We start from the raw sequence: 23999 nt of genomic DNA, 5'->3' as shown, positions 1-23999 counted from the left end.
TGCCAATAATGGCAGAGAACAGAGATGGTAGAAGCAGTTCCAATGATTTCATGAGACAGCACAGATAGTGATGGCCACCAAGAAGAGGAGAAAGATAATCCACTCTCCAAACCAATCGATACTCCACAACCAGAAGTGTCCATTTGTTAAAATTTCCAGTGTGTAGGTACATCCTTGACTGGCTACATAAACCACCAATTTGTGATCTTACCTCACATAATACATTTGAAAAGGATAATTTTTGGTCAACAGGATCCCTGATATAGAATTTTAGGAATTGTAAGTTCTCTCTCATTTCTCCCAACTCATCTATGATTATCATATAACAGAATCCTGTGCTAGGGAAACAACCAAGATATAAATCTTTAGAATTTCACAAGTCTTCCAGGTAACTCATTTTTTACAGGGATTTTAGAATCCAGGCGCTGGTATCTGATGTCTGTAATCTTAGCTATTCAGAAGGCTGAAATATCAGGATTTCTGGTCGAAGCCAGCCAGGACAGACAAGTCCCAATGAGAATCTTATCTCCAACTAACCACTCAAAAAACAGAAATGGTGCTGTAGCCTTGAGCCCAAAGGGTTCCAGGAACAGCACCCAGGCCCTGAGTTCAATCCCCATAACAAACAACAAAAAAATTCAGGGCACTGTAAGCTTTTCAAAATTGCTATTATAAAGGTGATGAAAAAAGGGGTCATGTAACTTAAATTTTTTATTGTGAAGGTGATGTCCAGTACCGAATACATTTCTTTGAACAGTGTAAACTCTTCCTTCATTTCCTCCTAGTTTTTTTTTTGTCCCTCCAGACCCCTCCCCTCCAACTTGTATAGTTCATTTCCAACATAGTGTCTAGGGAGTAAACAATGCTGAGTTAGTTCACACTTTTTCCCAGTTTCGGTGCTTCCCCTTCCCCTACCCAAATCAGATAAACTTACCTACAAAAAGTACAGAGATCAAATACAGTTGAAAAAGGGGGGAATAGGAAAAAAACTGCAAAAAGTAAAATTATAACCTCTTGTTTCCACTTCTTGGAGTTCAGTTCAATCAGCATCATTTTATATGATTGTCTGCATGTAACTATTGAGCTCTTGTAATCCTCTCCTAAGAAAATCCTCCTGTGGTCTCACTGTAAGAAAGTTTAGAGTCCTGTTTAGTTTCTCAAGTCCAAGTGTATTATTTGCCTTTTATTATCCAATGGGTTTACTTAGAAATTTATAGGCACATTCTAATTATTACAAATGCAGCTTATGTTTCTTTGGATCTGGTTTATTTGTTTATTTTTCTTCCAAGTTTAAAGAGAGAGCAACCTTCACTTCTAGTTACCCATGTGCATAGCCATAGGTTTACGATTTGAAAAGTGCCTAATAAAAATATATTTGTTTGACAAAATACTAAGTAATAGATCTTAACCTTAAACCTTGTGTTTAAAATAATGAGTTAGCCCAGCACAGTGACTCACACCTGTAATCCTAGCTACTCTAGAGGCTGAGATCTGAGGGTTGGATTTTAAAGCCGTCCTGGGTGGGAAATTCTATGAGACTCTTATTTCCAATTAACCACCAAAAAGTCAGAAATGGAGTTGTGGCTCAAGTAGCAGAGCTTGGCCCTTGAGCAAAAATGCTCAGTGACAGCATCCAAGCTCTGTGTTCAAGACCAGCACACAAAATAAATCAATAAAACATTAAAACAATAAGGTTTAAACTTCATTTAATGCCAGATATTACTTGAAATTATTACTTTGTACTATGAGATTTAATATTTAAGTATCCACTTAAAGACCTTCCATGATTTCCAGAGAATTTGAACAGAGTCCTGCTTTCCTCTTCCTTCCTGTAACAGTTTCTTTGTTTCAGGTCCTATACTGAGGTCTTTGATCCAGTTTCAATTGAAGCTGATGTAAGGTGGTAGATAAGGACCCAGTATTAATTTTCTGTATGTGGATATTCAGTTCTCTCAGCACCATTTGTTGAGGATGATATCTTCCAGGCTATATTTTTTGTTTCCTTATTAAATATTAGATGGCTGTAGGCCTGTGGGATTATTTATGGGTCATTTATTCAGTTCCAATGATCCTCAGGTCTCTTTTTGCGCCAGTACCAAGTTGTTTTCAATACTATAGCTCTGTTGTAGAATTTGATGTTTGTTAGTTATACCTCTAGCCCTACTTTCGTTGCTTAGGATGGTTTCTGTGATTTTATTCACCCATCAGAAAGAGAGATATTGAGTTATCGGTAAAGAAATAAAGAGACCTGAAAAAATTGTTAAATGAAGTTAAGTCAGGCCCAGAGAGAGACAAAGGTCAAATGTTTATTTTCTCATAAGTGGAAGCTAGAATTAGATTATAAACTTATAAGTAAATACATACACATACATGGTACACAAGAATATACAACTGTATTAATTAAAATATGGTATATTTTAGGAAGAACTCAAATAGCATAATAGTGTAATTTATTAGAAAGGCAAAGTAAAATTTCAATAAAATAAATACCAGGAAATGGGTACTTGAAACCACACCCAGTGCTATAAAACTCTAAATAGTTTTCATCTCCAACTTTTCTCTCATACTATTCTTCACAGAATACAAATGTGGTTTCACTCCCTCCCTCCTCCCCTTCCTCCTTCCCCTCCTCCTCCCCCTCCCCTTTCTCTTCTCCCTCCCTCTTTCTCTTTCTGTGGTCTTCTTCTCCTCCTCCTCCTCCTCCTCCTCCACCTCCTCCTCTTCCTCCTCCTTGTCCTCTTTCTCCTCCCCCTTTTCCTACCCTCCTCCTCCTTCCTTTTTCTGTGGTCTTCTGTTTCTTCCTCTTCTTCTTTACCTTCTTCATCTTCCTTCTCTCCTCCTCCTCTTTTTCCTCTTTTTTCCTCCTCTTCTTCTTCCTCCTTCTCCCCCTTTGTTTCTTCACTTCATCTTCCCCCTTTCCTTCCACCTCTCCAATCTAGTTCTTCTTCGATTAGTGATTGAGAGGAATGAACAGAGTTTTTTACACTAGGCAAGCACTTTTCCACTTGAGTCTTGGCACCAGTCCTTTGGGGTTTATTTTGTTTTTATAGATAATGTATTCAGCTTTTGTCTAGTCAGCCTTGGACCTTGATCCTCCATAGTAACTGGGAATATAGCCCTATACCACCACACCCAGTGTTGTAAAACTCTAGTTTTCTTCTCCACACTTTCTCCTGTACTACCCTTCACAGAATATAAGCAGAGTTTCACTTACCTTCTGAGAGCATGATCTCTGCTTCCCTTTACTATTGCCCTCATTTCTTCTCTGTTTGATGGAACAATTGGTTAGTAAGCTTTTGCACCTCATAACAATGACATTGATTTCTTGGTAACAAATTTTAAGAAGAAAGTGATATTTGAGACTGCAGACCACTCATCGGAATCTCTTGTTCAAATATTGTATCAGGTATCTCCATGGGGAACATGCGTTATAAATGTAACTAGTGACCCTTCATTCTGAATGATATGTTCCTTACAAGAAACGTAACAGAATAAAAGCTGTGAAATTCTGAACACATTTATTTCTGCCTGCTTAAATATATTCTTAATTGTAAATCTTATACAAATTGTTGTCATCAGAATCACCTGGAGTATTTTTACAAGAACAGATTGATGTATTTTAGATGCAGTTTGTGATTGAATTAAATCTTGCATGGAACCTGAGAATTTGCAGGCATTTCTTTCTTTTAATTGTTGTACTAAGACTAGGGTTTAAGCCTGGGGCCTCCAACTCTTGCTTCAGCATTTTCTGTTCATGTCTAGGAGTCTACCACTTGAACCATGCCTTCACTTCTATCTTTTTGCTAGCTAATTGGAGAAAAAATATCTCAAGGATTTTTCTGCCCAGTCTTGCTTCATATTGTGATGCTCAGTTTTCAGCCTTTGAAGTACCTAGAATTATAACCATGACTCACTGATGACTGGCTTAGAATTTGCATTTCGAAAAAGTTTTCACATTATATTGATATTGTTACATCAAGAAACACACTTGGAGATGGTGGCCTTACACAATGAAGATTCCGTGTGTGGGGGGTGAGAGAGCATGCATGCACACATGAATGCACATGCCTGCTAGTCCTGAAGCTTGAACTCAGGGCCTGAGCAATGTCCTTGATTTTTTTTGCTCAAAGCTAGCACTCTACTGTGCTAGCTACCCCTCCACTTCTGGCTTTTGGGAGGTAACTTGGAGTAAGAATCTCATGGGTTTTCATGCCCAGCTGGCTTCCAAACTCTATTATCCGATGTAAGCACCTGAGAAGTGAGGATTACAGGTATGGTCTGTCAGTGCCCACCTTCCAGTAGGTATTTTGGCAGCAGTGTAACTAGAACTCATTCTTCACTTAAGCAAAGCTATTTCAGTGAAGTTATGTAAGTCTTCAGTCTGTTTATTTTGCTATAAATATGTGCATTACTAGGCTATCATTAATCTTAAGTAATAAACAGAGCCCAGAGCATGTTAAGTATTAAAAATTACTACTACTTTATGCAAATAGATACTATGTCAGGCCTTTAAGGCTTTCTATCTGTTTCCCTGGCAAGTTATCCTGTCTTTAAACCATAGTGGTAAACTGAAATATAAACAGTGGAATCAGTTTAGAGTCTCTTACATTGATCTCACCTAAGGCTGCCTTTGCTGACTATGCAAATAAAATCATTTGAAATAAAGCAATATTGGATAGTTCTTCTGATTCCATATTTTATTTTATAACACAATTATAAAGAAATAATTGTTTCTACAGTAGACTGCTCTATGAGTTTCTTTCTTTGCTTTAATATCTTCCTTCTTCAATGTGATGATGAATCACTGTCTTCATTACAGGTAGGAGTATCCATATAGCAATAATACCTAGGGCATTCAGAACACTGAAACAAGTCTAGGCGATTAATTGGAAATAATGAAACCTACATGCAATAAGACTTCAGACATTTTATTAAGAATGCCTTTCTTCCTTCCCTTCCTTCTTTCCTTCCTTCTTTACAGCCTTCCTTCCTCTCTTCATCTCTTTGTTTCATTCTTTTATCTATTCACCTTAAAGAAAAATATTTGTATTAACTTCCAAATCATTTGAAAGCAAATTGTGGAATGCAATTCCCTCTCTGAAAACAGGATCATCATTGATTTTTTTCCAAGTTCCTGGTATCTTGCTCCTTTTCTGACAAAATTTTTAGGCAATAGATCTACTTTTAAACCTGACTTCTCAGCTTTGAAGTGGTGGAAAATTAAACAAGATGCCTAAAATCTTTATGGAACACAGAGCTTTTCGTTAACACATTATAAAATGAAGGTAGAGTACGATTAATTGAATGAATTTTGTTACTTATTCATTAAAATGTGAACTCCTCCTGCTTCTCTTTAACACTGATGCTTTTCTTGCATTTTCCCCTTTATTATCTAGACAATGTCTAAGTTTTCAGTTTTATGAAGTATGAACAGTTCTCAAGAGGAAATTAACTATATTGGGTAGAATCTGATTATTAGACTTAAGGAAATATTTTTAAACTGCTGGCAGATGGTGAATACAATGAAATATTTTTATAACTCCTTGTTATATTTTCAGAGATGGGAAGACTTTGTCAAAATATGAGGTTCTAAATATTTGAACCCATTCTTCATTGCTTTTTCAGATTAGTGTCACCAAATCATTTTTTTTTTGTAAATAACATCCTGGAGTTTAAAAAGCAAGGTGAAGCTCAGAGAAAAAGAAGGGGGAAAAGCAAATAAATATATGATTAGGATTCATGTAAGAATTCCAGTGGGACATCAGATTTTACCCTCCATCTTTTCAGCAGAAACTGCTTGAAAGGATCTTGTGTAGCTAGGATGACCAAAACAACTTGCACCATGTATGTCAGCATTAAAAATACCGAATTGGCTGGAAATACTGTTGTATGTCAACCTTTATTTGTCCTTTAAACCAAGGAGGGAAAAAAGAATAAAAGTATGCCTGTAGGCAAAATAAAGGCCCTTCTTTCTTTTCCCTCCCTTCCATTCCTCTTGCTCTCTTCAATTTATATGAGATTTGTAAAATGACTTGTAATAGAAAGTTCAGATGACAAAAATTACAGTGGTGTGGCCAAGACAACACCCAGGGGGCTTTTAGGTTCCGTTGTGCCAGGGCTGAACTATCAGATCAGCCTTCTGGACTCCAATGCGACACTGTCAATAAGGATACATCATCCTTTTTGTGGTGTAGAAGAGCTGTCGGTTGTAATTCCCATTATTCCATAGCCAGGATTTTCCATTAGTACAGCCACCTGCTGGGCTGCTCCACTCGGGTTTAATGGAGTCTGAATTTGAATTTATCACCATCTGTGGGAAGAAGGGAAATAAGAGAGCATCACTAATTCCTTTCTTCATTTTCTGAGACCCGTATGTATAATTTTTATAAGGAGGCAAGAGGAGCGGCAGAACTCAGGATAGATGGAAGAATATTTTAGCTTCTGTTGACATCAGAGCTACAGACCTAGGGGGAAAACGCTGTCTTTCCTAGGGCTAATTCCAGCCACAAAAAGAATTTTTTAATTTCCTATGTTTTATAGAATGATACTCATGCAGATTCAAGATACTGGTTCTCTTTAGCTTCCCCCACATCCCTGATAAAAAGTCTCAGATGATTTAATCAGAACTTTGGTAGAGATGAAAGACTTGAATACATATCAGGTTCTACCCCAAAAGCTCAAGATTCCTAATCACTACATTAGCTCATAAATAGAACAGTATAGGCTGTAGGTGTCTATTTTATTGGTTTCCTTTTATCCTCCATACATTAAAAACAATGTAGAGCGGAGAGGAGGGACAGAGCAGAAAGTGCCAAACATGGAAGATGATTTTGAAGTGGCATGGCTACAATTGGTGTAAATATGGTGCCCGGATTCTGACAAATCACCAGTGATGTTTCTCTGTTACTTCTGATTAAAAAAAAATAAGTTAAGCCAGGTTTGCAGAACAGTAAACGATTTGTGATTAATTCTGGCAGAAGCTAGTTTCAAAATTCATAAGGCTGATCTGGCCATCTTTCACTTCACACGGTCAAGATGCTGCCTTCTGGAATCCGCCGCCCAAGCAAAGGCAGGGAGGAGAAATTAAAGTCATTCTGCTAACTAGCTACAAGAAAGTCTTGCTGTCTACCTTGAATAAGACCAAACCAGAGGATAATGTAATTGGAAAGGTGCGGGGGTAAAACACTCGGGAAAGAGGAAAGATTAAGAATGAACACACACACACACACACACACACACACACACACACAGCCTCTGAGCAAACACTGTGTACCCTTGTCTTTCTTTAGAAACCATGGGCTCACCCATGAATCTCCCTCCGTGTTTATAATCTTACATGAATGACTGTATAAACAGTGGGTCTGCTCTAAAGTCGTGGAGGTCAGCTGTAGACTTGAGGAGCCTGGATAATTGGCAGGAATGCTACTTATTACGGAGGAGCAACAATTCCAGGCGAGGAGAGGAGGGATGCGCACAACATGACTGGACTGCTGTTCTTTCAGGCCACCAGGAGAGCGAGCTCTGCCTTCAGGAGGCCAGCAGGATATTGTGACAAACCGAGATGCCTCCTGGGAAGGAAAACAGTCTCCTTGGTTCACAAATGCATAGTGGGCATGAACAGATTCAAAGATTTGTGTGTTGGTCCACGCATGAGATTTCCCCCACTTCACCCATTGGTTAGGTAGGCGATTCTGTAAATGCCTTTCTTTTTGCAATGTTGATGGCGACCGTGTGTGGCAAGCAGTTTGGACGGGAAGCTAGGAAAGAATATATGAATGGCCATACAGATACGTAACACAGACCTCGGGAGCAAGAAGGAACGAGAAGCAAAGCAAAAGGCTAAATGCCTCAGGGGTTAATTTCACCCCCATGACGTCACACACACGGTGGTGCATACCAACAGCACCAAGTCTGGAGACCAAGAGGGACCCTAGGAAAATCTGTCAGTTTGGGTTAATGGAACGTTGTCATTACCTCAGGTCAAGCAGATGCAGGGCAAACTTCCCTGCTGGATTCTGCTGCTCTTTAATTAACGTCCACATTTATTATGTCAATATAATGCATCACGTCTGGTTTAAAGGTTGCTTTACTCAGAAAACAACCACAAAAGAAAATACCCTAAGAATGATTTTACTTAATCTCAACAACTGAACAATTGCACAAGTCTCTGAGAGATATACGTATGCACTTGTTAAGCAAAGTTTAAATCAATATTGGGGAGAATGAAAGAGAGAGGGAGGGGGAAGCCAGGCTTCATTTATACATGTTTCATTCTTAGTGTGCAAATGGTTCTGATCGTTCTTTGATTGAGCATTTGCAAATGTGAGGACAGGTGTGTGAACATAGAAGAAAAGTTAAAATCTCAGATGATAAAGCAATAAAGGTCTTCTTACTGAGTTATTCCTTGGGAAAGAAATTAATAGCTACAATTCATTTAGTGCCCTGTTTACCATTGTAGAGAAGAATAGCACGCTGGGAAATACCACAAAAGAGACATCTTCTTTTGTAAACTTTCATTATCATAGGCTTGTTCATAAGCTAAAAGGAATCCCTAGCATCTAATAGGTTCCATGTGGAGCTCGGATGTTAAATCTTTAGCACAATTCAAAGGATGTGTCTATTATGTAACCACAAGAAAGAATGCATGTCTTCACTACGAACATTCTTTCTTAAAGATGACAGGCTTGCATTGTTCACTTTAGGAAAATATTTTTGCCGTGTTGTCTTCAGCCTCTAATTATTTAAGCTAGTCAAACCCCAAATCATTAAAATGTGCAAATATTACCTGGAATAACTCCAAAAGGAAAATGGTAGGCATTGCACTGATCTGGCCCTTAGGATAAAGCACTCAATTGCTACTTTCTGTCCTTTTTGCTTCAAATTACAGAATAGAGATGCTCTTTATCCAAAACCAGTTCACCCTTAGCAACTAGGAAAATATACCTCAAAATTACATGAGTGACCAGATCCCACCAGTACTGTTGATTCCAATTTCTAGAAAATATAAATTAAATTTTGTTGTATCTCTAATTTTTTTCATATTAGTCACTTCTCCCACACAAGTACATGTGTGCATCTTGGCATCTTGGCAAGGAAAGACTTGCCTTTTAGATTTTTTTCTATAAAACAGGCTTCCAGATTCCTACCTTCATTGTTCTAAAATAGTACAGACTCACAGACTCAATGCAGTAATTGAGGAATACACTGGAAGAGATACTATCAGCACCAGACTCAATTTAAATGTGTGTGTGTGTGTGTGTGTGTGTGTTTTCTAGGTTTTTAACCCAAAGTCTCACATATGCTAGGCTAATGCATCACCATGTGAGGAGTCATGCTCCTCACATTTTTGTTCATATATTGTTCTAAAATAGTGTCTTGCTAACTTTGCTTAGCTGTCTAAGGATTCATCCTCCTCCTAATTCTGGCACTATAATAGCTGGGATTACAGGCATACTAAACCACATCTTGTCCATTGATGTTCTTTTTAAAGTGGTCATTTAGACCAATAGTTCCAAACAGGATCAATTTTCTTCCTGCTGGGGTACATAGGCTCTATAGAAGAAGCTTCTACTTAAATCCAATTGATAGAAGTCAGAGTTTGAGTTAAAATTCCCACGATGCATAAAGCAGAACCATGAGATCAGACTTTGTTACTGATGCTGAGATTTAGAAACTGATCTATGTCAACAATATCACCTTTACACCTCTAAAGAAATGAAATAGCTCTTTATCCATAGATTAAAGGAAGAGTAGTTTAGAACTCAGAGATTGGATTAGTTTCTACTCTAGTTACTGTAGCTAAGAAAAAGATAGGCAATATCAATCTTGGTCTTCTTATTTGAAACTTCTCATTATTACATATGAAATTATGTATAATAGTAAACTATGTAACAAATAAAAAGATGCTTTTTCATTGGGTTTCATGAGTCTGCTTTCTCTCGCTTTTAATCCTTCTTATTGATACTTTACTTGGACTAATGTGTTATTACATTTCTAAGGGGAGATAAATCCTCCAAAAATGTATCAAATTGGCATGCACTTATGTTTGAATCTGGAATAGTTTTCAATTCTCAACTTCAAAACCTGATAGAAATATGTCTCTCTGGCAACTTTCCTATACTTTAGTAATGGATTGTCCTTTTATCCTATGTGTTTTGAACATGTAAATTTTTAGGTGCTTTTCCTATTACATGTTTTTTAAAGGTCGTAAAGTAGGTCTAAACCTTATGCATGCTTTACATTTTTCAATACATTGCAAAATTCTTCTAGTCTCTTGTTTCTGTAACAGTCATTCTTTATTCCTAATCTCTGAATGGCTTTCTGAAGCATTTTGGGTCTTTCTTGTCAATCCATAGCCAGTGATAAAAGTTAGATACAGGACATATGCAGTTCTCAAATGAACAGTTGCTTTCTTCTTTCTCTGAAAAAGGATAGAAAGTGATGATAGTTTGGAAATAAAAATGCTTCCTTAGTTTATTTCTACTATTCCCAAAGCCATTAGGAATTGCTATACTTATGGTCTAACATGTCCCACACAAATCAATACACAAAACTTAAATAAGCAAATTAAGACAACTGTAAAAGATTCAACAATAAAGTTTATTTACACTACTACAAAAACCTTACAGTGATTACAACTAGAGTAACACATGTGATTACGATGTATCACACACATAGAGTATTGGATTAAAAAATCGACTCTAGCATAATACATATCTCTGGTTCCACCAATACAAAGTTCAAATATAGGCAGAAAAAAATCTATTCTTACAAATAAAGATCCTGTCTATGTTTAGTGAGTGGCAGACACCTAGCAATTAAATTATGTTTTGTTTCTGGGGTTGGAGAGTGGAAGAATGATTGCATTAACTAAGTAATAGTAATTGAACTTATACTATTAATACAGTAATAAATAAGCACAGGGATTTGAGGTATATCTCAGGTGTTAGAGTGGCTGTCAATGAGCAAAGCAGCAGGAGCCAAGTTTGTGTCCTGGCATCAGAAGAATAATTAATTAATTAATTAATTAATCAGCACAAACACTTAATGACATTCACTTTTTAGCTTGAGATTTCAGTGGGTTGAAGTCAAAGGTCAGCTGTTTCTCTGCTTAAAGTTACATGAGCCTGAAATCAAGCTGTAGATTAGTTGCATTCCTTTCTGGAAACTGTAGAGCAAAAATTAAGAGTGAATTTCCACATGCACTCAGGCTGCTAGCAAAATCTAGTCGTAAGTGTTGGCCGTGAATTCCTCGTTGGCCATCTATGAGGGGCCATGCTTGGTTTCTACAAGCTATATCCATCTCCTAGCCTCTGACTGTCTTCATATTCAAACCAGCTATAGAGGATCATTCTTTCTTCCATTTTGAATCGCACTTGTTTTCTCTTCCTTCTGAGATCTCTTGGCTCATTTTCTTTTCTGCATCTCTGTGCTTGCTACATATGTGTAAAACTTCACATCCAGTTAAAATGTGTTTGATGTATAAAAATAAATTTGGGGTATTCTTTGTGTGTCTTTAGTCAATAGACAAATATTGGTTGATTATGTACTAACACTGTAAAAGCAATAATACCTGTCTTTCAGAGCATATAATTTAGATATATATATATTTCTTATTTCATAAAAATGTCCTACTTTTTGTTCATATGAATGTATATTTCTTACATATGTAAGAAACTATTAAAATGACAACAAATAAATAAGCCAAGTTTATAACTTTTCTTATAATCAGAATATAATTTCATGTAGAAAATAAATATTATACAGTGATTAAAAATTTAAATTAGTCCTGTGTGTTTGCTTATCATATCACTGTGATTTTTCTGTTTATTTAAAGTTTTTCAAAAAAGTAGAAGCACTGTGAAATGTAATAAAGGAAGTTAAAAGACAAATTTAGCTGTTTATTACATATTCATTTAATTCCAACACTCCCTCTCTTAGGTCTATAATCGAAATGAAAGTTAAAATGCTATATTTTGACCACAATGACAGATATGTAACCACTCTCCTCCAACACTGCCTTGCAGATGAAAATGATGAGTATTTAGAAAAGGAGCCATTTCTTATTCATGGAATGTTTCTAACATTCATGTCTTTCATATTTGGGAATGCCCAGATTACTGTCTATCATGTAGTAGACATTTAATATATATACACAACAAGATGAGTGGGCACATCTTGTGTCTGAGTTGAAATACTGGAAGTGGCAATGGACAATCAGTATGCGAACATGAGAGTTCCTGCCTACTACCTCTTTTTCACTCCTGTTATGAAAATACATATGATGTGTGCCAGTGAAAATGTTGTCTACCACCATGGCTTTTCCTAGAACATAATGAAAGATTATATTGCCTCTCTCGTTGTGAAGTTGGAACCCTATAACTGATTCCTTGCCAATGAAAATGTGGAGGAATAGAAGGAGAGTGTCACTTCTGGTTAGAGGAAAAGGAAAAGACAAAAAGGTTGTTTCCATTTCTCTCCCTCATCTTTGAGATTTGAAGAAAAGAAATTTGAGGCTGATGATACAGCTTAAGAGTTATTTCCTTTACCTTGCATATGTAAGGTACTGGGTTCTAATGCCCAAAATAAACAAAAGGAAGGAAAGAGGGAAGGAAGGAAGGAAGAAAGGAAGGAAAAAAGGAAGGAAAGAAGGAAGGAAGGAAGTAACTTCATCAGCAACATGTTGAAGAATCAAGCAATAATTAATCTCAATTAATCACTGATATTTCTGAATTTACTTATGACTAGAGTTAGTATGATGGTAATTCATACATTATGGTATGATTTTTGCAAAATATTTGTTTCAATTTTTGGTATTTGGAGATCTGTGGAAGAGACTATTAATCTAAATATACAATATATAAGCTTAATCTATGTATCTATATATATTCATACATGAGTCATATATAACATGTTATGACTAAGTTTTGTATATATAGATGTATAGTTTTAATTGGTACATGTAGAAGTGTATAATCAGCTGAGTGTTGATGGCCTGCACCTGCAATCCTAGATACTCAGAAGACTAAGATTTGAGGATCATGGTTCAAAGCTAACCTGGGAAGGAAAATGGCTGCAAGGTTCTTACCTCAAATAAAATTTTTAAAAAAGCTGCAAGTGGAGCTGTGACTCACATGGTAGAGCACTAGCCTTGAGGGAGAAGAAAGCACACCACCTAGACCCTGAGTTCAAGCCCCAGGACCAGCACATGCTTACACACACATATAAACACACACTCACTTGCAAATTCTACAGTCAAAGAATTAATTTGCAAAGATTGAAGAAAATTAAATTGTGTTTACAGCAAATGATTTTTTTCTAATCTCGAATAAGCTTAAGAAAGAGATTTTAAAACTAGTTTTTTTCCCCAAAGATATTGGATTGTTGATTTTTTTACATGATTCTGCTATTGAAATCTGATGAAATGTGTGGTCTGAAAACATATGCCTGGCACCTATGTCATGAGTTATCCTGTTCTCATTCCTGTATGCTTCTCATCTATAAGGCTACGTTCTCAACCTTAGTTATTCAAGAGTCCCTAGGGATGCAGCAATTCATTTTCAGATAGAGGACAGAAGATAATGACACATTCTCATTAATCTTCTGTTGCTTGTTTTCTGTCCTTGGTCCCAACACCAAAATCAAATTCTGTGAGGAAACCTACTGAGCACTGTTTACTGAACAGATACCCCTCCCTTCAAGTTTTGGGATTCACAATGAAGACCCCTCCCAATTCTTACAATAAAATCTTCCCTGGAATTTTCTCATATTTATTTTCATGTTAGTTTGCAGTCTATATTTCCCTAATTCTATAGGTTAATTCCCTCTCAGATTTTATGTCTGCACTACCTTTCTGCCTTAAAGTTCTAGCAAACTCAAAAATACATTCTTAGTATTTTAAACATATAATCACATATTCTGTGTTTTATTTTACACATCTTTTAGAGAAATTTTAAATTTACTTCATCTCTACTTGGTGTTCACCAGATGAACATTAGAACTAAAACTCCATGGGTTTTCTCTCTGTGAACCAAAACGTGAAGTACAAAGAAGCATAATTCTGCCTTTTAGTTTGAGCTCTGGCCAATTTGCTAAGTTTACTGATTGGTCCCTCTAAGTCTTTAGTTCTATATATTTTTAAACAATTAACACCTAGGGAATGAATTTACAAAGATTTATAACTGAAACATTCTCTCAATTGTAAGATGTTCTTAATATCTCTGTGTATATACTAGAATCATAAATTGGTTTCTGAATTTTTAAATTTAAACTCGAGTAGTGTTAATGCACATATGTGTGTGTGTGTGTGTGTGTGTGTGTGTGTGTGTGTGTGTGTAAAATGAATGAATATATTGAAGGTTTATAGTGCTAAGCATTCATCTTGTATTTTGACTCAAATGTCCAAAAGGAACCTCTTGATGTCTGTTGAATTGTAGATGTTCATAGTAGGCATTCTTTCCAAATGATATTTTGCTCTTTTTATGTTAGAGATTGAATTAACTGACAATACATTCCAGTGTTTCAGTAAATAAAGTTAGTACTGGTATTCCATGGAGATTTCTAGTACATTCCTTCATCTGATTTACAGAGGAAAATATTTGCTCCAGAACTGAAGCCACTGCATGGAGATATAGCTGGCCTATATTGTATTTCAGTCAGGTCTTGGTTAATCTAGACTTTGCTTGTTACTTGTAGAGTTTCAAACACACAGGCACCAACCAAACATTAATACATTGATAATCTAAATGCTAATGTATTAACTTCAAAGGAATAGGTTTCTGTTGTTAACAAAGAGATAGATATATGCTGTGAAAAAAATTTTATGATGTAGTGTTAAAAAGAAAAACACACTGTGGATACCATAGAGTCAGAAGAAACCTTGCTCTTTCCAGTTAACATACAAGGCATATGACAATTGAAATCATTTATGTACAAAGTTTGTTGCAAAGCCAGGTGCTGTGTACTGAACTTGGAAACCTAGTTAAGTTAATAAGGAGCTCTGAGGATTGCAATTCAAAGACAACTTGATCAGGCAGATCTAAGAAACTTTATCTCTAATTAACCACCAAACTGAGTTCAAGCCCCAACACCAGCCAACATAAAAAATAATTTAATTTAAATTAAAATTTAAAAAATGAATCACAGTTTAAGTGTCAATTTCAGGATAACATTCACCTGTCATTTTTGCCTTTTTGGGTAATATTCCCTGGCTACTTTCTAAGTGAAGTGATCATCCACAGTGACCCATTATCCTTCATGCCTGTTAACTGCTAGATCAGCTTTAAGAAAGAAGTTTTCTTATTTTATATCAGTCTCTCCTGGTATATATTAGTAAGACTGTACATTCACAAATTGTACAATGTTTATACTGCAAATCAAAATGGTAGAGATTGAGAGGTCATAAACTGAGACCTAAGGCCAAAACGAGATGAGAGGTCTGGAAATTCTAGTTTGTTTGAAGACCTGTTTTTATCTTGAGGTTGGAGAGAAGAAGCAAATAGGATATCGCAAGTCAGTGTCTTTAGTGAGTGTGTGTGTGTGTGTGTGTGTGTGTGTGTGTGTGTGTGTGACAGAGAGAGAGAGAGAGAGAGAGAGACCGAAAGAGAAGGAAATGTCATTCACGATTTTAGTTATTCAGAGATTTGAAAATTTGAAGAGCAATACAGAAGAAAAGGTTAGAGTTGGGTTTGAATTTGTAAACAGATGCTTCTCCCAGAGTAACAAACTTGTTTCTGAACTACCTTTTCAAGGATATTTGTGAAATAGACATCATTCTCTTACCTGTCCATTTATAAAATTAATTCTCCTTTCTGATTAAATATCGGAAAGGAAAGAAGAAAATAACAACTATCTAGTGCTTATTTTGAAAAGTCCAGCTTTATTTTCATCATTGTTAGTGTTACTTTTTGATGTCACAAGTGTTTAAAATGTGAGCCTTATGAACAGCTTTGTGGATGATTTTCAGCCCTTTGTGGACTAGTTTTTCTGCCTACATGAGAGAGAGGGACGGATGGGGAGAGAGAGACAGAGACAGAGAGAGACAGAGAGACAGAGACAGAGAGACAGAGAAAGAGACAGAGACAGAGAGACAGAGAGAGACAGAGACAGAGAGAAACAGAGAGAGAGAGACAGAGACAGACAGAGACAGAGAGACAGAGACAAAGAGAAACAGAGAGAGAGAGACAGAGACAGACAGAGAGACAGAGACAGAGACAAGAGACACAGAGACAGACAGAGTGAGACAGAAGAGAGATCACAAAGAATGTTTCCATAATTCCATACATTTTGAAACACCAATATTCCTCATAGAAATTTTGACATCATCATGACCAGGTATACCTTCTTGATCAAGTTTGGAATCTTATTTACTTAAAATAAAATAAAAATTTGGAATAAAATAGAAATCTGTGATTTTTTTTTCTGTTTGAATTGCTCTTCTACCCAGAACAATTTTAGTCAGGACCTACTTTCTTATGAATGTAGACTAATCATAAAAGTCAGCAATGATAGTTCATCACTAAAAAGTCAATAACTCCAAAACTCCTCGACCTATAGCACATAGCTAATACATTTTATTTGCCTGCTTGAGAAAAATCTATGTGGAAGAAGGTGAGTTCCTTGCTAACGATGTTAAATGATATTATGAGTAAAAAAAATCTTGGATTAACTAGATTCTAATACTACTTTAATTGATTTCTACTATATGACATTAAGCAAATGACTACATTATATAAATCTTAGTTTCATAATTTTAAACATTGAAATAGCCATAGCTAAAAGGAAGCTCTGGTTACCATATAATTACTAGGGTAAAACAATTACCACAAATTATAGAACACAATCAGTGCTCAGTGAATTCTAGTTATTTTCCCATGAAAACACAGTGACTTACAAAGTTATTAAAAGATGTGGTATTTTAAACCTCTTTCTGTGATCACTGAACAGATTTGGTTCTTTATATTCTTCCACTGAATCACAATGTTCCCTTTCTTTCTTCCAAAACCAATTTCCCTTCGAGGTTCCCTAATACAAGTCTTTCTACCGGATCTACATCATTTGATGTATTTTTAAGTTAGAGAGGCTTTATTTTCTAGTTTATTCCAATTTGCACATTTAGACGAGATTAATGATATTTGACATTTGTAAGCAGCAAGACTGTTACAGAAGCAAAAGGCAATGCAAAGTGAAACTATCTAAACACTTCATATAATGTGTATTTCAAGTAGTTTCTATAAACCTGCATCTCTCTGACAATTCATTTTTGTATACTAATGAGTGTTTTCTGCTAATTGACTGCTTGAATGCAGTAATAATTTAATAATCACCATTAACATTTGCTAGAAATGTATTTGATGATATGAATTTTTCTGTTTTTTTTCACTATCCATTTATTTTTTGTAACAACACTTTGAAATAAATATCAATATAACCTCTAGAATATAAAGGGAAAATATGGCACAAAGTATATAAGTAATTTATTCAAATTCACACAGTAAATGGTAAATCTGGGACAGGAAAACTAAGTGTTATGACTTCAAAACACTTATACCAAGTGTTCTAGTACTGGAACATAATGTAAAAGAAAGTAAGGAACGAAACACAGAGCCAGAAGGGATGTCTGAAAGTTCAGATTTTTATTTGAAGAATTATAGGCTAGGTTAGTTTATTAAATCTTGTTTTTTTACTGTACAATCATTGCATCTTTTTCCATTCTACAGAGACAACAATGGTGTATGAATGGTAATAATATTTATTAGCTTCATCAGTATTGTCTACTTCTTAATTTTTACATTTGTCCTCGAAACAAGGTGGCTCCATAAGCTTATAGATTCTCTATATAATATATGATCTAAGAAAACACACATTTCTAGTAATAGTAACTCATGAACACATATGTTCCATTTGTGTCTGTGTGTGCACAGGAACACATGTGTGCCTGTGTGTGCATGTATGTGTATGCATAGATATGTGCAAGTGTGTATACGTGGAGACCATCTTTTAATTTTTTTTTCTTTTTGCTTATGTGGTGCTGAGGATTTGAACCCAGGGCCTCATGCATGCAAGGCAAGCGCTCTACCACTGAGCCACCTTCCCAGCCCCCCATCTTTTAATTTTTATGTTATCTTTCTTAATTTTTGGTACTTCTTACAATCCATAATGAGATATTTATGGTAAATGAAACCTGAACAGGTCACCAACTTGATAATAATCCTATTGGCTAACAGATTAGTTAAAGGAAAGAATTTAAATTCTTTTAAGATGTGACCTAAACCTATTACTCATAAGTTGCTCAAAACCATTTCTATTTGGCTCTGTGATACAGTGATTATTCAGAATGGTTTAAATAATCTTGGAAATTACTGAACCTGATGATAACTTTAATTTTAAGACTTTGAAGTACTCTCCTTGAAGCCTCAGTGCTTTTCTGGTTGTCTTCAAAGTTCACACTATCTCATTTACAAAAATCTCTATGTAGATCTATTGCAAATTGTATATAATGTTTCTTGTGCTCATCATATCCTCATCAACATATTTTGAGGTTATTAATAGCATGATAATTTTGAAGTGTTATGTAAAAGAAGAAGCCTTTTATGTAAAGGAGATCACATTAATCCAAACTGAAGTTTATGCAGTATAGGCTGGAGGGAATAGAAATTTGAATGCAAATCAAATTGGATTTTTTTTCTGAAAATGTTCTGTTTAAGTCTTTGAGGAAACCACAGTATCTGTGATTAAAACTTGTCCTCTTATTCTCTCATATTTGATTAGAAAAAAAGTTCTCATTTTGGAAAAATATTTGTTAAGAAAGAGCTTGACAATACTTCCCATCCCAGTTCATTATTCATTCACAAGACATTGACCAGGGCAATGTGAGTGGAACTTGAACAAGCAAATACATTGACTAATCAGTGGTTAAAAGAAAGGGAAACCATAAAACAAAACACAAAGACTGGTCTGTTCATAAAGTGTGTGGTTAAAAAAAGAAGAGATGGGGCAATGGGTCATATTCAAGCAGGACCGAAGTACTGGGTCCTGGGTCTTACTGGATCGAAAGTTGCTCTCAACAAACCATTAATCAAAGAACAGGGCATCTTCTCCCTTTCAATCACAATGACAGTCAACATTTACATTTATAGGTGTATTTTTTTTCTTTACTGCCCTCAGGAACTCTTCTTTTGCTTGATTATTCTTTCAAAAAATTAAAATGATATTTTTGGCCTTCAAAAATAAAAATGATAAGGAGGAAGGAAGGAGCAATGCTGTCTTAGCACGTGGGCAGAGTCAGGTTTTGAAAAGTGAGATCTTTCATCAGCAAATGTGCTCATCATCTTTTCATTGCTATGACTAAATAACCAAGAAAAATCAAACTAAATACAGGACACTTTTATTTAGGCTTATGATTTCAGGTATTTTTTGCTTGGGATCACCTGGCTATGTCACTTTGGTCTGGTGGCAAATGGTGACAGGGAACCAAGGAGGGAGAAAATCAGCTGCTCCTATCACAGCGGTTACAAAGCAAGAGAAAAATGGTGAGGGACCAGACCCCCCCAGGCCCCACTCATGATATGTCCATAGTGACATGACTTTCTTCTGCTGGGTCCGGCCTCCTGAAGATTCCATCATTTCCTCCAAGTTGGTGACAATGTCTTTAGCATATAAACCTGGGCAGGGGAGGGCAACACTTAAAATTCAAATGGTAGTAGTAATTATAATGACAGGAGAGAACTTGAGACACAGAGGATGAGTCACATTATCTCTAGATCAAGGAAATAGCAAGTCTGCAGTGTTCACAGGCAAATGTTTATGGGTTGATCATTTCAGTTGCCATGTACATAACAATTCTCTTGAAAAATAAGGAGTCATCTTAGTTCATCTCATGGTTCCAAGTAAGTCCTGGCTTGGACTTAAAAAGTTGATAAGGGCTGACTTGAATATTGATTGAAATAAAAGAATTTTAGAATGGATTCAATATCTGAGTTATAAGAAAGAGAAGGAAAAAAGTCCATAGGACTGGAAACAAAAATATATAAATCATGGAAGCAGTCTCTGAGGTAGGAAAGTTGGAGGAGGAAGTCTTAACCTGTGAAGTAAAGTGTTTGTATTTAGGTAGGCTGAATTTAAGATGTCCTAAAAATGCAGCATAGATTTTTTTTTAGTTGGAGATATGAGTGTGGAGTTCACTCTCAGGTTTGAGATGGAAATGATGAGGCACGAGAAAGCAACCAGAGACGAGGCAGCAATTTTGCAGCTCTCTGCTTTCCAGGTATGTGTTGAAATGCATCTCTTTGCTCCTCGTGGCTAAGTGGAGCTTTGAAAATAACGATGGAAGGAAGCTATTCTGGGCTGGGCAATTTCACTTTAGTACCAAAGCCTTAAGAATTGCTTTTTCCTTCTGCCGTTGCCTACTGGAAGTTCTCTAGAGGGTAGATGCTCCATCTGTCTGGGTCCCCAAAAGAGGACAATGTATGATATTACTCCCAGCTGATTCACAATGATACAGCTTGAACGAGAAATGGACCATCATCTGGAAATACGGGAACTATTTGTTATTGCATCACAGCATACATCATCCCGAATAACAGGGAAATAATTCAAGCCAAAGAAATGTACAAAATCACCAAAAGCATGAGTATAAAAAGAGAAAGAAAAATGGCTAAGAATTGAGTCGTGGACAGGACCACATTCAGTAACTGAATAGAGAATAGGGCAGCATGTCAGTCAGTGGAGTAAACTGAGATATTTACTTATTTTTTCTTTTAATCTACTATTATTATATTGCAGGTCCTAATTTCAAATTCCTAGGAATTTAATAAAAGCACTTTTCCCCCTTCTGGAGGAAAAGCGAACACTTCCTTAAATACCAGTTACAACCAATTATAGCCTACATTTGACTGTATAATTTAAAACAGAGTTTCTATTTCAACAGCAAAATAAATTGAGTTTAAACCTCTTTGCCTCCAGTCTATACACATACTTCTGAAATAACTTTGACTTATGAGTTTGGCATAGCTGAAGAGATTCTTCACTTCGGTATTCTTCGAATTATTGTAATTGTTCCTTTGTATGAATGTGCCAGCACTGAGACTTGAACTCAGAGCCTGGTGCTCTCCCTGAGCATTAAAAAAAATTTTTTTATTGTAGCTGGGCTCCAGTGGCTCATGCCTGTATTCCTAGTTACTCAGGAGGCTGTGATCTGAGGATCACAGTTCAAAGCCAGCCTGGGCAGGAAAGGTCAGGAAAGTCTTATCTTCCATAAACCACTAGAAAACTGGAAGTGGTGCTGTGGCTCAAGTGGTAGAGCACTCATCTCGAGGGGAAGAGCTGAGGGACAGCGTCCAGGTCCAGAGATCAAGCTCTACAACCAAAAAATATTATTGTAAAGATACTCTACAGAGGGGTTACAGTTACATGAGTAAGGTAATGAGTACATTTCTTGTCGAACATTGTTACTCCTTTGTTTTTCTCCCACTATCCCTCCCCCCCACTCCTCTGACCCTCCCCCAAAGCTGTAATGTTCATTTCTGACATAGTGTTTTGTGAGTGTTGTTGCAATGGGTCATCCTTTGACCTTCCATCATTTTGTTATTCCCCTTCTCTTCCCCGTTCAGATAAATGCATATACAAGATGCAGTATACCTGAGTCAGACAGTGATTTCCAGGGATAAACCAATGGAAAAAGAAAAATGAAATGAAATAAGAAGAAAAACTAGATTCAGTACATTAGTCACAACAAGCTTAACAACAACAACAACAGCAAAAGACCTGTTGTTTCCATGTCATGGAGTTAATTTCAATTAGCATCATTTTGTGTGGTCATATGTACATAAGTATTGGGTTATTATGATTTTCTGCCAGGACTATCCTAGGCATATACTAATTATTACAAATGAGGGAATCCATAAAGCCTAGGTTTCTTTGGTATGGATTGCGTCTCTTAATATGATTTTTTTCTTTGTCTTTCCATTTCCTTATGAAAGGGGTGGTGTCATTCTTTTTGATAGAAGAATAAAATTCTAGATCCATTCAACATCACTGGCCACAAAAGAAATGCAAATCCAAACCACATTGGGATTCTACCTCACCCAAGTTAGAATGGCCATTATCAAAAAAAAAAAAACAAAAAACAAATAATAACAGATGCTGGTGGCGATGTGGCCAAAAGGGAACATTATTATACTGTTGGTGGGAATATACGCTGGTTCAACCACTCTGGAAAGCAGTATGGTGGTTCTTCAACTGACTAAACATAGAACTCTCCTATGACCCCACAATCCCACTCCTGGACATTTACCCAAAGAATCACAAGCAAGGCCACACTAAAGCTACCAGCACAACTATGTTCATTGCAGCATTATTTACCATAAATAAGATATGGAACCCACCCAGGTGCTCCTCAAGATGAATGGATCTTGAGCATTTTTTAAACTCAAGGCTAGCTCTAGCACTTGAGCCACAGCTCCATTTCTAGATTTTAGTGGATAATTGGAGATAAGAGTCTCATAAACTTTTCTGTAGCCCTCAGATCTCAGCTTCCTGAGTAGCTAGGATTACAGAGATGAGCCATTAGCTCCTGGTTTGTAAAATGTATAGCACATGTTAGCTATGGTATGGAAGAGTACATTAAAATCTAGCAAAATTTAATAATTCAGATTACAGTGTTGGATGTGCTTCCAATTTTGTTAATTGCATATCATTTTGTTTCTTCAATGTATTTCTGTTGAGACAGAATGTTTCCAAATGGGATAATTTATATCAACGAATACTGTATGCATCTACAGATAAGAGGATATTATAAGAGGATATTATAAGAGGATACCCTCTTATAATCAGTAACCGATGCTAATGGAAACAAAATAGAATAGCCTATAAAATAAAATGAAGTATTTTAACAGGTAACCAGTATTTGCTCCACTTAGAAATGTTTAAGGTTTCATTTCTTTTATTCCTGTAGCAATGTTCACTTGAAGACAACATAATCTATACTTATATAAGCAAATCTCTGGTTTGAAAGACATTGTTTTGATAATATCAATGGAAATAACTGTGTTGATGTGCTCAACAGAGGAACAGTACCTTTTAACCTGGCTAAGTTCACACAGACAGGCGCTGACAACTGTGTCATAGAACACTCATCTTCTCAGTTAGGTGTGATTTCTCCTTGACACTGAAATGAGCCCAATTTCAGAAACATGAAAAACGTGAACACACAAAATAGGTTTATTGTTTGAGTGCTGCCAATCATTTCTCAAAGAGGTGTGGGGGGTGTTTCTTTTTTCTTGAATGCATTCATATTCCATACGAAATGGAAAAGCTCAACGCTTGCCAGCTTAATTGGAGTGTGTGTGTGTGTGTGTGTGTGTGTGTGTGTGTATGTGTGTATGTGTATGTGAGTTGATATTTGCGTTGTGTATGTATGATATGACGGCACCAAAAGGGAGTGGTCAAAACCATTGTATAACTTTGTGGAATTCAGTAGTAAACAAACATATACCTTTGTTTTCACGGTGCTTAGGTCTAGGAAATTATTAATTAAATAAAATGATAATGGAAAGTGAAAAAAAATCAGCTACAAAGAAACGTAAATGGGAGGATGTCCAATAGGAGGTGTGGGAGTGGGTAAATGTTCAGGAACTTTCCAGGGAAAAGAAGGGAGATAATGACATTAGGTTAATTGTTACCTTTCCCAAAGTGAGCAAATCTGGGTGTAGATGGTGTTAGGCAAACTGAGAAGGGGTTGGGAAGAATGACAAGATCAGTCCTCTAGGGCCTTTTAGGCCATTGTGAGAATTAGCTTTTATTCAGAATGTGATAAACCTTTGGTATATATGGAGGCTTGCGGTGTGATGGGTCTGGTGACCTTTGTTTTCTTTACATTGAACAATATTGTGCCTTGTTGAAATGTGAAGCCACCACATTTGGTGTTAAGAGTGCAATACACTTAATTTAAATTGAAGCTGGGAGGGATGGAATATTTACATTAAAAAATACTGTTTTGTTAC

The sequence above is a fragment of the Dipodomys ordii genome, unplaced genomic scaffold, assembly GCF_000151885.1.
Source record: "Dipodomys ordii isolate 6190 unplaced genomic scaffold, Dord_2.0 Scaffold40, whole genome shotgun sequence".
Taxonomy (NCBI): domain Eukaryota; kingdom Metazoa; phylum Chordata; class Mammalia; order Rodentia; family Heteromyidae; genus Dipodomys; species Dipodomys ordii.
The sequence above is the reverse complement of the archived record's forward strand: the minus strand, read 5'-3'. Positions refer to the sequence as shown.